This window comes from Phalacrocorax carbo, chromosome 8 (genome assembly GCF_963921805.1).
Source record: "Phalacrocorax carbo chromosome 8, bPhaCar2.1, whole genome shotgun sequence".
NCBI classification, from domain to species: Eukaryota; Metazoa; Chordata; class Aves; order Suliformes; family Phalacrocoracidae; genus Phalacrocorax; species Phalacrocorax carbo.
In genome coordinates, this window is record NC_087520.1 from 40,039,168 (window position 1) to 40,053,383 (window position 14,216).

The 14,216-nt window shown below is 40.5% G+C and overlaps 1 long non-coding RNA gene across 1 annotated transcript in view; it reads right to left on the reverse strand.

Annotated features, from left to right (window-relative positions):
• LOC135314801 (uncharacterized) overlaps positions 1–14,216 on the reverse strand; it is a 223,270-nt gene that overhangs the window by 45,813 nt on the left and 163,241 nt on the right. The window contains exon 4 of the long non-coding RNA XR_010374296.1: positions 7,776–7,938. This is a non-coding gene — a long non-coding RNA (uncharacterized LOC135314801). The remainder of the gene's footprint in view (positions 1–7,775; positions 7,939–14,216) is intronic.

A 14,216-nucleotide genomic window follows, 5' to 3' on the forward strand; every position in this document is an offset into this window, starting at 1 on the left:
TCCCAATATGCAAATTTTCCCTACATGCCTCTCCTTTTTTGTGAATATAGTCATTATTCAGAATGATCAGTTGTGTAATGTCGGGTAGAATTCTTTGCCCCACCTATCTTATGGGATACTCGGAGTAAAAATAATTTTGATGTCAGATTAGGGCACAGGTGATGTTTCTTCTCCACAACTGTATTTGCAAACTCAAGTTCTTAAAGTTAGGCATCTAAGTCTGTATTTAAGCATAAAATAATACCAATTTTTTTCTCAAATGTGTTGTCTATCCGCTTTTCTGTCACTTTCAGGAAAGACAAAGCATTTAGGAGAAAGATTTCTAAGAATAATATTTTTAAATTTCCATGGATTTCAGCATCTCTTCAGATAACATGATTATTGTTATTACTACTATTGTGAGGTTTTGGTAATCTCATAATATCCATGTCAAGGTATTTCTCATTGCCAGAATTTGCATCTTCAATCTGGGCTAAAAAAATCATTAAATTAATAATCAGACACTCAGCCTGCTAGACTCTGGTGCCTCTCCCTCTTGCAACCCAGTTTGGCTCTCTGTATGCGTGCCGGTAGATAATCCAGGTTTTAAAAGCTGACTCCCTCTTTATCATTATGTGACGTTGGCCTGCAAAGTTCAAGGTAAGGCCATTGTGTCTTGAGTCTATTTTTATTGTAAAAAACACTGGATGGAACTTAATTATTTTTTCCATCTGCCAACCATTTTGACTAATTGAACCCTTCAGAGCCAGGAATCAAGGTTTCCCAATGTAAACCAGATCCTGGAACTCGGCATTAGCAGAAATGTTGAAAAATCATGAAGGAATTTTTGGTTCTGAGGTTTGGTTCTGTTTTCCAGAGTCTGACCAGGATTCAGAAGAAACCCAAACCCTCTCCTACATATACATTTTTTTTGGGTTCCTTTAGTGTCTCATATTTTCCAGGCACTAAAACTTCTCGTTACCAAAAAAGAAAAAAAAAAAAACAGAAGGATATAACTTAAAGCCACAGAAGTATGGAAATTCCCAGCAAAGGCTCAGACTTCCATTATTCTGGCAAAAGGAGAGCATGCTTGGGCAGCATTAAAAATGAAGCATAACCTAACACTGAAGGGTTTCCTGATAAGCTCTCTGTACTGAAGATCAGATTGCTGACAATTCTGCAGTATATTTCAATGTTATTTTCACCAATATTTTTTCCCCTTAAGAGGATAACTTGCATAGCCAATAAATTATGTTGCATGTTTTGTTTGCTTGATGACCCTGATGACTTGAATGTTTCCAACTGCAATAATATTCCATCTCTGATTTTAGCTCAGAATGTGAAAATATTGGGATTAGTGACTCTTCCAGCAGTGGGAGATCACCACGGACTAAAAGGTAAGAGGTGTTATTTTCCAGCAGTGATTTGCGATACACCTCTGATGAGATCGGGGAACTACACTTCAGATTCTTCTGCTTGGTAGTGAAGCCGAAATGGGTGGCTTGTGTCCTTTAGTTTCAGCTTTTGGTACAATATAACTGCCTTGATTTAGTTCTTTTTAGAACCCAGCATAATTAAGGTGGCATTTCCATGCTGGTGACTACTGCTTCATTCATCTCAGCCTCTTCTGCTATAAATGTTTCTTTCCCCAGTAGTTCCTCAACTTGCCGCCAGCATTAATGATATGCCACTAGAGATGCTTCGTCCTTTGTTTTCCTGTCTTTGCTGCCTGGCCATTAGGAAGCAGAAGATTCAATGGCTTCTACCACCACACTTGTTCCCTTTGACAGAAAACTCATTTTACAGCATAGCTGTGTTACTTTGGAAATGCTTCACAGAAATCAGGGATCTGTCTGAAATTCTACACTGCAGGCAAATGAAAATTTTTAATAGATCTGGGTCTTAGTTCCGCTAATTTCAATGGTTCGTTTCACTGTTCTGGCAGTCAGGATCCATTAGTGGAACAGAAGAAAAAGCATGTATAATGCATGTACAGCAACCGCATTCTAATCTGAAATTTCTTTTTTCTTTTAAGTTCTTATTTTTTTAAATAAATATATAATGAGTTACTGACAGTACTTAACAACATCTTATACTAGACACTGTAATACCCCAAATAAATACTTAATTTCTGCTTTCCTGCAACTTCACTAGGATTACATCATGTCAGATTACTCTAAGTCTGCTTTAACCCAGTTTGAAAACACTAGTTATTCAAAGATCTTTACAATTCTTAATTCCATTCCTTGAAATACCTTTTCTTTTGCTTCCTTTATACGGTTTTTCAAGCCTGTGAAGGCCGGAGAGTTGCTGAAGTCAGAACAAGCCTGCAAGGGAGGAAGTTGGGAAAGCACAAATGCTGTTCAGCTGACAACAGAGCTCCCTCCCTTCCTCTCCCGCTGGCCGGCAGCACCTCGTTCTCCTGGGTAGGGATATAGCTAATTTCTGCACCTAATTCAATCTTCAGACTCCTTGATGTGGTAGCAAACATACCGGTAGTTTTTCTGGTGTATAAAAGTATCTGTGGGGAATGCAATGGCCACCATGAATTCAGTGCACATAGGGTCCTCACCACCCACGAGACAGCACATGGTTTTGATCTATTGACCTGCTTGTAGATCGGAACCGCTGAGTAAGGAGGGAGGTGTGCACTACCTTAACCACCCAGTGAAGTCATTAACATGCACTCCCTACCATGAATTAAATTAGTTTAGATTCTACTGATGATGCAAATAAACTCATGAAGCATAGCTCTATAGGGCTGCAAACTAACCCATTTGAAGAGTCTTTCGCTGCTTCTGTTTATCATTCCATATGATAAATAGCTACGTCCCCAAATTATCAGGGAAGGAAATTTTAACCATTCAGCAAATAACAAAAATTGTTTTAATGATAAATAAAAAGTCACAAAGCTCAGCATGTTTTGCTGAGAACCATTAATGAGGTAAGATGGTGAGGCCTGGAAATCTACCTTCTCTTTTGTTAACACGCTTTTCCATCTGCAATCCGTATACTTGAACAGAACACAGATCCCTTACATAAAAATTAGGAAAAAAACCCCTAGATTTTGGTGCTCATTGTCTTTCAAATGCTGCCTAATCTTGTGCTAAAGTCTCCTGAAAAGCTGAGGCAACTGAGGTCCTAATTCCATTATGTTTCTTTGAAAATGTGGACCATAATGATGACGTTAACTATTGTTGGCTTTGACTTTCCTTCCTTCGTAAATATCAGCTCAAAAACCAACTGTTAAAATAGCCTTCCTGTGGTAGGAAGCACCTTATCTTGTACTTTCGTGTCCCTGTAACATCTGCATATGGTGTTCTGAACTTTGCTGCTGCCCTCAATTAAAAGCAAAACAAAAAAAAAACCCCTTGATAATACTTTGCTGGAAAAGGACCTAAACAATATCCTGCTTATTGCAGAAAACCAACATGGTGAGTTCTTTTAGTGTAGATAATAGGATGCAGAATCTTGGGACACAATAAAGCCCACAAAGTGCCCTTCCCTTACCTCTGCCTTCTGATCCCCATCCCCGTACTCCACGGGCTGTCTGAAGCTCACAGCATTTGTTTCCTGCTCAGTTATCTAAATGGGAGATACTGCTATCTCCTTGATTTCCAAAAATTTCTGGCAATCCTGTAACGTCTGTTTTGAAATGTGGATTTGGAAGTACTCTCTCATCCTTTTTCACTCTTAAAATGTATTTTAGTGATTTAGTTGTAAGGATCCTTAGTGCCATCTATTCAAAAGTTTTAAAATTGACTATTTACTTGGTTGCATCTGTCAATGACATTTTAGACGATTTGGGAAAGGCCTCATCTTGGCTATGTGTTTCAGATCTCTACAGCAGACCTGTCCAAATCTCTTTGAATTCAGCTGACAGAATAAACAGGTTTATATGACCCTATCCCAGCACCAAAACCCAACCCATTCAGAGAATGGGACTTATGTGAGCTAATATCCAAACTGTAGCTAGTCTAAAAATACACGTGAGAAGAAAACATAAGAAAACAGCAATTGCTTTTGGCCTGAATTTAGCCAAAATTACATCATTTGTGAATGCAGAGTCCATTTTGCCTGAACCAGCAGTGCACGTACTGACCATGAGCTCCCTCTCACCCCTCCCACATCAAGCCAAGGAGAGTCCATTAGACTCCTGCTGCCTGCAATGGGACACTCTAATCCCCAAACTGCCAGATGATATAAAATGAAGACCAGACTGATACTGGGATGAACAAGACAAGATACCACTATAAAGTCTCTAGAAACAAGACAACAACCAGGGAGAAACCTGTTTCACTCGCATTCTTATGTTTAAATGTAAGCACTTGGCTGTTCATAGTGTTTTATGCAGGCAAAAATGCAATAAAAATAGAGCATGAGCACAGGGAGGGTGGGTACTGCAGATTTAGGAACCGCAGAGCAAGTTACAGGATCTCCACTGGCCTCAGACACGCAGCAGTGGGTGTTTTCCCAGAGAAGTGTCTGCTGGAGAAGAGACTGAGGAGTTAGATGGTGGGATGAACGTTTTTAATCTGAAAATGGGTGTTGGCTCCTGTCAAAAGCTGTCTCAATCTATCCCCAAGAAAGCTATTGCCAATACTTCTCTGCGACTTGGCATGATCATCTGTCTCTTTTCCAGAGAAAACTGCTACCCCGACTCCACCCTTTTATGTGATAGTGGAGGCTTAGCAACCGCATGTAGACCTCAGTGACAGACGTGGGGCGAAGAGCTCTGTTCAGTATCTAGATAGGGAAATATAAAGGTCTTTTGTCAAGGCACTGCAAACATAGGGCATTAAATGCCATAAATGCACTATTTATTAAAAAAAAAAAAAAAAGAAAAGAAAAGAAAGCATCTCTGAGATTTTTAGGTTTTAAATCCTTGTAAAGAAATAATGGTCAATTTTACCATGATTTATAAAAAACTTAAAAATCTGAAAATTTGTGGGCTCAATCACTGCTTAAAATCATTGGTTCAGATGTCCAGTCTGCCATGGGGAAATTATCAGACCCTAGTGAAGGGCAATCAGGAATCCCATTCAGAAAGGATTATCAGGAACAGAGTAATTTCTGTCTGAATTTCAGACTTCTTGACACTGACCTCGGGAAAAATCCTGGCAAGTGTTTTTACAATTACTATATTCTCTAGAATCTTCAAAAGGATTTTTTAAAAATTCCTCAATTCTTTGCAAACAGATGACATTTAGCTGCATATCATTTAAGTTCATAATCCTCTTAAAAACATGTGGTCTTGATTTGGCACCATTTGTTTCCATATGATGCTACTCTGTGACTCTGTATCAGATAATTGCATAATTTATTTGCCTTGCATATTGAACTGAAGCCTGAATGCTGCTCTCCCAGCCCAGTTGCTCCAGACTAACAAACAGTGAGCCAGAATACAGCGCCTGAAAACCAAAATCAAGAAGAAAAATAATCAATGGGTACCTCTATATATTATTTCAAGAACACACAACGACCAGTGCAGAGCTGAAATCTTACTTGCTTATTAAGTGTCCCATTTTTAACTCCCCGTTTGGAGTTAACTCTTGAAAGCATTTCATCCAAGTACTGAGTGGTACCTTCATCACTTATTATATCTTTCATTTTACACCCACAATTAATATTACTCCCAAATGAAAACCTTCAGTTGCCTGTCTGCATCATTTGTCCACTTGATTGATAGCTGATGCAACTGTTTTGGAGTGCAAAAGAGTGCCTGCACATTTGGAGGCTACTTTAGCCATCTAATCAGGTTTTTAACTGTGATGCAGAGATCATGTTCCACCATGCTCCAATCCTGAATTCTTTCATAATGTATGATGATCAGGTTCTGGACCACTTAAATAAGTGAAAACTTACCAATTTTATGCCTTCTAGAAAGGAATATTCAAAATAAGTCTTACAAAATGAAAAGGAAACAAACTCAAATGTTAAATACATACTTGCCTCAATACCAAAATTAGGGTAGACACAAAAAGTGTCAACGTTCTGGGCTTACAATGTTAAGACTTCTTTTTAAAGCATCCAAGAGAACTGCTTCTCCCGGGTGAAATGAAATGGATTCCTTCAGAAAATTCTGTAGGCACTCCTACCTCCAACCTGGAAAAATGCATCTTGACTCCTTCCTCCAGAAGGAGCAGGGTGCACTGAGGCTCAAGACATGGAAAAAATATATCTCAACATATGCATATGTTTGCCTTGGAAATCAGCTAGACTTAAACACATGCTTTAAATTACAGATGAGCCTCTGCACCTTCCTGAATGAGGAGGGATTTAGGCATGTATTTACCCCCTTTCTGAATGGGGGCAAGAGGAAATTCAGGAGAGCTCGGTACCACTTATACTCCACTTGCATAAACTGGAATTAGGCAGCACAGCGTTACTGGAAAGCCTCCCCGCTCAGAGGAGTGAGGACGCTTCTCGACAGGCGATGGTTTGTGCAAGGAACGCTCGGTCCGTGTAAACAGGAAACCAGGTTTGCTTTGTCACGAGAGAAAATTTCCTGTGCCAGTGATTCATTCCATGACAAAACAAAATCTCTTTTATGCAAAAGCTGAAATAGCTTAGTGGTATCTAAGCTAAGCGGAAAACTTCTTTCCTCTAGATTATCATCATCAGAAGGTAGACTGTTAAATGATGGTTCAGTCAGTAAGTATATTCTTCCCATAGAAGATCATCTTGGGGGAGATTCAGGAAAGGAAAATAAGTATACTATAGTAGTATAATATAGGATAATTACCTCTGGGGAAATTTCCCACAATACTTCGTCCTGAGGGCTTACTTTTCCTTATTTATAGGATATGTCTACAGTAGAAATTCAAAGGAGTAAACCCCTGCAGTAGATTTGGGGGCTTCTAGAATGCCAATCACGATCATAAAGATCCAGAACATCTTAGCTTTTAAATAACACCAGTGTTTTCTTCAAAATTATGATTGGTTACATCTTGATTTTCTAGATTTGTTGCAAATGGAAGTGAATCGGACAACATATGCTATCATAATGGCTTTCTGCATGAAGAGGTCTTTTTCAGGCTGAGCTGGCTGCTGCTGTTTTAATCAGAAGGTTGTCTATTTGTATGTTAATAGTTTCATCCTGGTTTATTAGGCTTGTTGATGAAAAAGCAAAAATCAGATGCTTTACTATTTTCAAGCTTCACTATTAATCTGTGATTTTTTTGGTGCCAACACAGAACCATTTCAGCATCCTCTGCCTTTAAATCCTCTTAATGAAAGCATGAAGAATGACAAAATACTTCCTTTCATAAAGCAGAAGGCTGTGCCAATTCACTTTCAACATGCTCATTCAGTGGAACTGAGGTAAATATGTTGCTCCACAGGTGCTTTTCCTTGCAATAACATACTCCCTAGTAATCCATTAAATTCATCTCATGCTCTGTTTAGTGCCTACTCTGTGAACTGCCTAGCTGGTTAAGGTCATTGTGATAATAGGACCAGGTTAAACAGCATGGGTATGTTGAACTCTGACATTCATCCACTGCGGCCGCAATACAGATAAGAAGCGATGGGCAGCATTAGATATGTAATATCTACTCAGACTGACATGGTATTTTCCCCTCTGCAGCTCCTTACGAGCAAAAAACCTTGGGATTAGGCAAACATCTTCAGACCTGAATCTCGGGACTCCTTAAAATAATTTAGTGCCTTTAGAAACAACAGATCAGCAACGGGAAGCTTGTCTGTTGTCTTGCATTTATTGAAGTAGCACAACTGATTGAGCAGGAGGAGGCTGCGTGTCCCGCGGGGCGGGGCGAGGGTGGGTCGGTGGGTACCTGTGCTCCTGCGATCCGAAACAGCACCGCTGCTCTCCTCGTGCCACCCCTGCCCGGGGAGGGACCTGAAGGCTTTGTTCATAGAATAGCATCTTCCCATCGCAGGGTTTAAAAGCAAACTTGGTATAACTCCTGGATGATAACCTCTTTCATTATGGAGTTCCTGTTAAAGGCAGACAAATAATTGCCAGTTAGTAAGTTGCTATTAAATTCAGCCCAAATTCAGCCCCAGCAATCCTTTCCAAAAGCCTGACGGGTTTTATTTTATTATTTCCTTTGCAGGGTGTTGGGAAGTGTAATCACTGGTAACTAATCAAACTTCTTTCAAATACCCACAAATATATAAAGAGAATGAAATGATTAATTATTGGGCTAAGCCATTTCAAATGAGACCTCATCTAAATGAGCAGATTTATTTCCAGAGCAAGCTGGGTGTAAATTTAGCTGGTTTTCAAAGCTCTGAATCTAAAGCATGCCTGGATTTGAGGACAGAGTGGGTTATGGATGGCTGTATAACCTCTCCCAGACATCCAGGAAAGCACAGCAATAAAAATCAGACTACAATTTTACAAAATAGTTTTATAAACAAAGTGTTACTGAGGTTAATAAGTGCTACCATTGGGTACTGTTAATTATAGGCAGGAGTAGGTTGGGGCATTAAACTGAGAGGATTTTTTAAATTTCAGTATTTAAATGAGCATTCTTTTCACCCACATAACTGTTTCATTCAACGAGAAGAATTAAAAATGTTTTGTCATATTTCCTTCCCTGTCTTTATTTTATTCCTGTGGTTTCCAATCAGTTCCTCACCTGCCTGCTTTCTTCCTTTCATTTCTTCCAACATTGCTACCTATTTTAGTTCAGGGTGGAGCTTTAAGGAGTAAAGAAAATGGAAACATCTTTGGTTTCCCTCTTGCTATCCTCAAAAATCCCTGGAATTTGCAAAAATCTTGCCGCAGGAACTTCAACTCAGCACCATTATCCCAGTCTACTGCAGTCATGATAATCACAGATAATCTCTAGCAGTCTTTTTTCTTAGTTATGTTACAGGCTTACCTCTATATATTTATTTAAAAAGGAATAGTGTAGGAATAAAACTATTTTATCCATCCAAACCTAAGCTCATAGAACTACAATACCTGTCTCCAGAGACAAGCAGCATTGCCCACATTATGAAATACACAACTAGAAATGAGTTAGCATTAACGTATATGCAGAATATTCTTGTTCTCAGGCACAAAATTAATTTGTGCGATTCAGTTTTACGCAGAATGATGGACACGTTTCTTCACATACTGAATATATTTAACAAAATAAGTTATCAGCCCCACCAAAGCCCTACTTGAAGAAATAACCCAAAACTTAGCGGTAAAGAGGCCTCGGCGCACAACGTGGGTTGCACACATTGTGTGCATGTGGGTATTGCATCTGCGCTTCGCAAGTGCTCCTGGCGTGAAACTGTCAGCACCACAATCTTTGCAGAAATCTGCTTTTAAAGGCAAACAAACATTTATGGGAAGCATCTCTCTGACTTGTGAATATCTAATCACAACTAATTAGAGTTGTCCCTGCAGTGGAAACCCTCTGTAAGGAGGCTGAGGTGTGCTGACACACGTAAAGCCCTGCAAACGCCAACCTAAGGAATTTCTTCATGCTGCATTCGCGCTGTACAGTTTTATTTTTTGTGGCACGCATTTAACAGCCCAATATTTTATACTTGTCCCCAAGGTAATTGACAAAACACGTTTCTAATATTATTTAACCATTTTAATGACAGCAGCTGAAAGATACATTGAAAAAAACCAACATTCTAAGCCAAACATTTTTTCGTCTAATAACATGGTTCCCAAATTTGCTGTTCCATGGCACACTATTTCTGTAAAAACTCTCATTGAGGCTGTAGGTCACAAAAGAAGAATGAAGCCTTGGAAAGAGATACAATGACTACATAATATTGTGTGGGATTATATGCAGTGGCCTGTGGCAATTCCTTATGTCTCTCTGGGTAGTGATGCTTTTCCAGCATCATTTTTTTTGTCATCGCACAATTCCATTGTGAAATATTCTTTTCATGAAGGAGGAAGAAAGAGCTGGTTACACCCTGCAGTGTTTTGGGGAAGACTAAGAAGCGTGGTTTGCAGGGAGTATGTGTGAAATATGACATTTCATTATGTGTAATTATTTTTTAACCAGTAATGTCCATGTTGAAATGAGTTTCTTATTTTTGGAATGCATGGGGAGTGGTTGGGGAGGGGAGTCATGTTTTTTCCCTGTTAATAAACTCAAGTCATTCTTATGCTAAAGTAATTTCTCAACAAAACAAATTTCTCTCCATCTGGGTAATGGCACACCCAAATGTGATTACATTACAAGGGATTTTAAATTAAATTTCAAGGTAGGAGCATTATTAATCCAATGTATTTGTCTTTATTATCATTGGATCTAAAACAACAAAAAGACTTGAACTCACATCTAAATGGCAGTTCAGTGCTTGCATCTTACGGCAATGTGGGTTTGATCTGAAATCCCCAGAAATCTATGTGTTTTGGGTCAGGCCCCACAACTTCTCAAAAGGTGGAGTAGGAATGGCTACATCCTTCCCAGAAAGACAGAGGAGCTACAGAAGAGCTTCACTTGGTTTGGATTCTTTCTTTGTTCATTTAAGTTATGAACAATATCAGATGCTGCTCCAAGAGTTTTTTTAAGTCACAGCACTGACAGGGCTATAAAAAGGCGGGATGTTCAGAACTGGCACAGTCAGAAATACACGTTTTCCAGATTTACAGCAAATCAAGCCGTCACCTCGAAAAATCAGAGTCCTTATTTTTAACAAACTGCTAAATGTTGCCCACCCCAATATTTCAAAAAGAAGTGTTCACATGCACATGCAAAGGAATTGGATGCCCAAATGACTTGTATTCATCTGCCTTCTTGTGTTCACAGGCATTCAGATTACATTTTGGATGCAAAACCAATTTTGTTTAAGCCCATAGCCAACAAAATGCAGTAAATAAATACAGAATGTATGAATCCCTCTTGAGTACTGTTTTTCAATCCATCATATACAAAACTTCAACTATCTCTGCTTAGAAAATGAATGTGATCAGAATTTATCTTCACAGCATTATTTGTCCACTTTTTCCTGGGGAACCTGAGAGCTATCAGCTGATTACATTTGATCTGGCAATACAACACAGATTTTACCAACTCCTCATCATAACAGCAAAACAAACAAACAAAAACCAAAACCCAAACCAAAACAAACCCCAAACCAAAACAAAAAACTGAGCAGCACACTAAGTAAGGTTATTACAAAAATGCTACTGTATGATTTTCCACAAAGCAGCAACTTCACAAAATGTGCCAATTTCTCATGTATCTGTCCTTGCAAGACTAGCAGTTCTCCATGAGGGCTTTCCCTTTGCCACCCAGACTGGGGGACTGGGCTGCTCAGTGCAACATTTCTGGGATTAGTTTCAGTTGCATTAGACATACGTTACCCTAGTGCAACTCTGCGCCTGTAAACACACGCTTGTGACGGCGGCTGCCCACAAAAATGTATGTTTTTTTAGCTAATACCTGTCTCCTATTTACAACATGTTCCGAAAGCCCCGCTGCAGTGCAGAAGCAGGTATTGCGTTTCAGCGTGGGTATCCATTGCCACGCAGCAACAGCTTAATCTTCACAGCGTATTCCCTCAGTAACTGCCTGTGCATGAGATTTCCAAATGCTCAGACATAATTCTCTCACTGGAGAGTACAGGCTGATTATGACAAACTCCGTCAATTTTATTAGCCACACAGATGTTACAGATATATGTGAAAATCAACCATAATTCTTCCTGTGATGTGCATAGTGGCACTGCTGCAGACTGTGTCTTTCCCCTCCACAACCCCACAGCTTATAGGCTTCCTGCCATCCAGCCTCCATGTGGCCCTCGAGCTAAGACGATCTTAAAAAGAGAAGTATTAAAAGGATTAAAACTGACACTACTGAGCCAGTGGGTGACTGCAACCACAGAGTTCCGACTGCTGCTGAAAACTGAAGCAAAATGCAGCGATGAGATTGCTGCCCTGCGATCTTGCTGTGAGCAGGATTTCTCCTCCGAGGTGTACCCAGCTAACCTGCCGGCAGGCTTGTGTGTGCCATAGCAGTCATCCCTCAGCAAACGTCTCTGATGCTGAACACCATGTGGCCAAGCCTGGCTGCATCTCTGAAGCTGACAGGGGGCACAGCTGAGCTGTACGACCGCTGAGGTCCAGCTGTAGTCCTTCAAACTTGCCATGGGGTCACGATGCTCACTATGTCTGCCTATGCAAGGCTGGGTGCAAAATGCACTCTTCAAGAGGTGTGAGGAATACCTGCATCAAGATCGTTCAGGCAAAGCCTTCCCAGGCTCCCAGCACTGGGTCTCAAAGGCCCAGCAAGCAGAAGGAAAGAGATGGGTACAATTTAAAGAGAAAGATGAAGCCTACAGAGGGTTGTTGCTTTAAGTCCCTATTGCAATGAGCCTCTAGGAAGCCAGGGAAAGAAGCTGAAATGCAGGTCCAGGAGTGAGGAGACCCATAAAGCCTCAGCCCTTAAACCCTCTGCACCTCAGTCTTCCCATCTGTAAGAAGTCCTCAGGTTTAATAACCTAGAGAGTGCAACGGGCTATGAATGCCGCGTGAAAGTAATTAGTAACTGCGAAGTACAGAGAAACTGTTGGCAAAAAGAATGACATAAATGCAAAGTTATTATGGGCACCCAGTTACCATAGTGATTGGTGTCTCAGAAATGCTAATAATAGTAAAATAAATAATACAGGCCAGGCAGGAAGAGCCCCTAGAGATAAATGTGAGCTGCTCCCCTCCTGAGGGACTGCATGTACTGCTTTCTCAGCGCTCCTCGCCCTGCGCTGGCTCCGGCTCAGCTCCCTCCCCGGGTAACACACTGTGCTGCTGCGAGAGCGCTAGGTCAGCCAAGTGAAAGCGGAACTTTTAAGTGCTTTATTATTTTCACGAGTCGTCAGAGAAAATGAAACCCCCACAACTGCAAATAATTGAATACGTCAATAATATTTTGACTTGTTCACGTCTTGCAAGGTTTACTATAGCCCTCTTAAGCGCTTTATTGCTGTCCCTCCAGCGATGTTAATTAAGTTCACCGTAGGCTCACAAACCCTTTTTTCCCCTCTCTTTTCTTCCCCACTTTTTGTTTTGTTTTTTTTTTTTTTAAAAACCAAGCAAGCAGTTTTCCCAAGTATAATGCCTAGCAATGGGAGCTGAAATACAGTGGAAGGCACCCAGACAAAGGCAGATTAGAAGGAGTAAAGACGAGGCATCCTTCAGTGTGGTGGTCAACATTTCTCCACAAATAGGAGAAACATTGGAGAGTAGGAGCATTGGTCAGTGCCAATCAGAATAAGAATAAAATTCTGTAGCAAGCTTTGGCCATGAATACAGCCTTTTTGTCCAGGTTTTGCTCACTGAAGGCTGCTCAATGTTCACATCTCTCCTTCAATTTCTGACTCCAGCCATATATATGCAGCTGATAAATTAGGCTAATACTTTACCTTAAAACACCCCAAAGCACTAACTCCACTGCTCAGAACTGTACCTACAAACAACCGCCGATACTGGGCAACTGTTTGTGAGCCCACCCCTGCTTTTCTTGATGTTTTTCCTTGCAGTCTGCACAAGGACTCTCAGAGGGAGCAATTTCTGTGTCTGGGTGGACTACAAGGACACTCTCATTCTGGATCACTGTGTACCAAACCAATGAAGGGAACAAAAATAATTTGGTGCCTTTCTTTCCACTCAAACAATACTCTGGCACAAACTGGCCCTGTGCAGTGTCCTTCCTGGGCCCCCAGCAAATCATTCAAACCACCTCAGTTAATCTCTTCCCAGTTTTAACACTAGCTAGATACACTATCTGATAGACAAAGATGCTGAAGAAGGATTGTTTTAGCTCTTGGAACAGTCCAACCTAATGGAAAGTACCAGTGAACCCTCTATCTACCAACTTAATCCTGAGTGAACACTAAACGTAAGTGTTTCAGCAGGACTCCTGGCCACTTGTGTGATAAAGCAACACAAAGGAGAGAGATGAGTCAAGTATGACACTCATATGGCAGGACTGGGAGACAGGACTGAAGGTGGAGGTGGTTGGTTAGGAAGATGAGGCATTCAATTTTTTTCCATGACTCACACATACAAATCAATCAGCGATAAGATGCAGAGACATCTTGAGAAAAGATGGGGGAGAAAGAAAATTAAAATGTTTCCACCCTTTCCAAGCATGCAAGTGGTGGAAGCATAGAAGCAGAAGTGAGTAAAAAGCCTGATGGTACAGAAGGAATAGAAGGGGAAAGGCAGAGACTACATAAACCCGCCAGTTTTCACATGCGTTGAGCTTGGAGTTAAATTAGTTTCTCTCATACTCAGGCAACAGAGATGG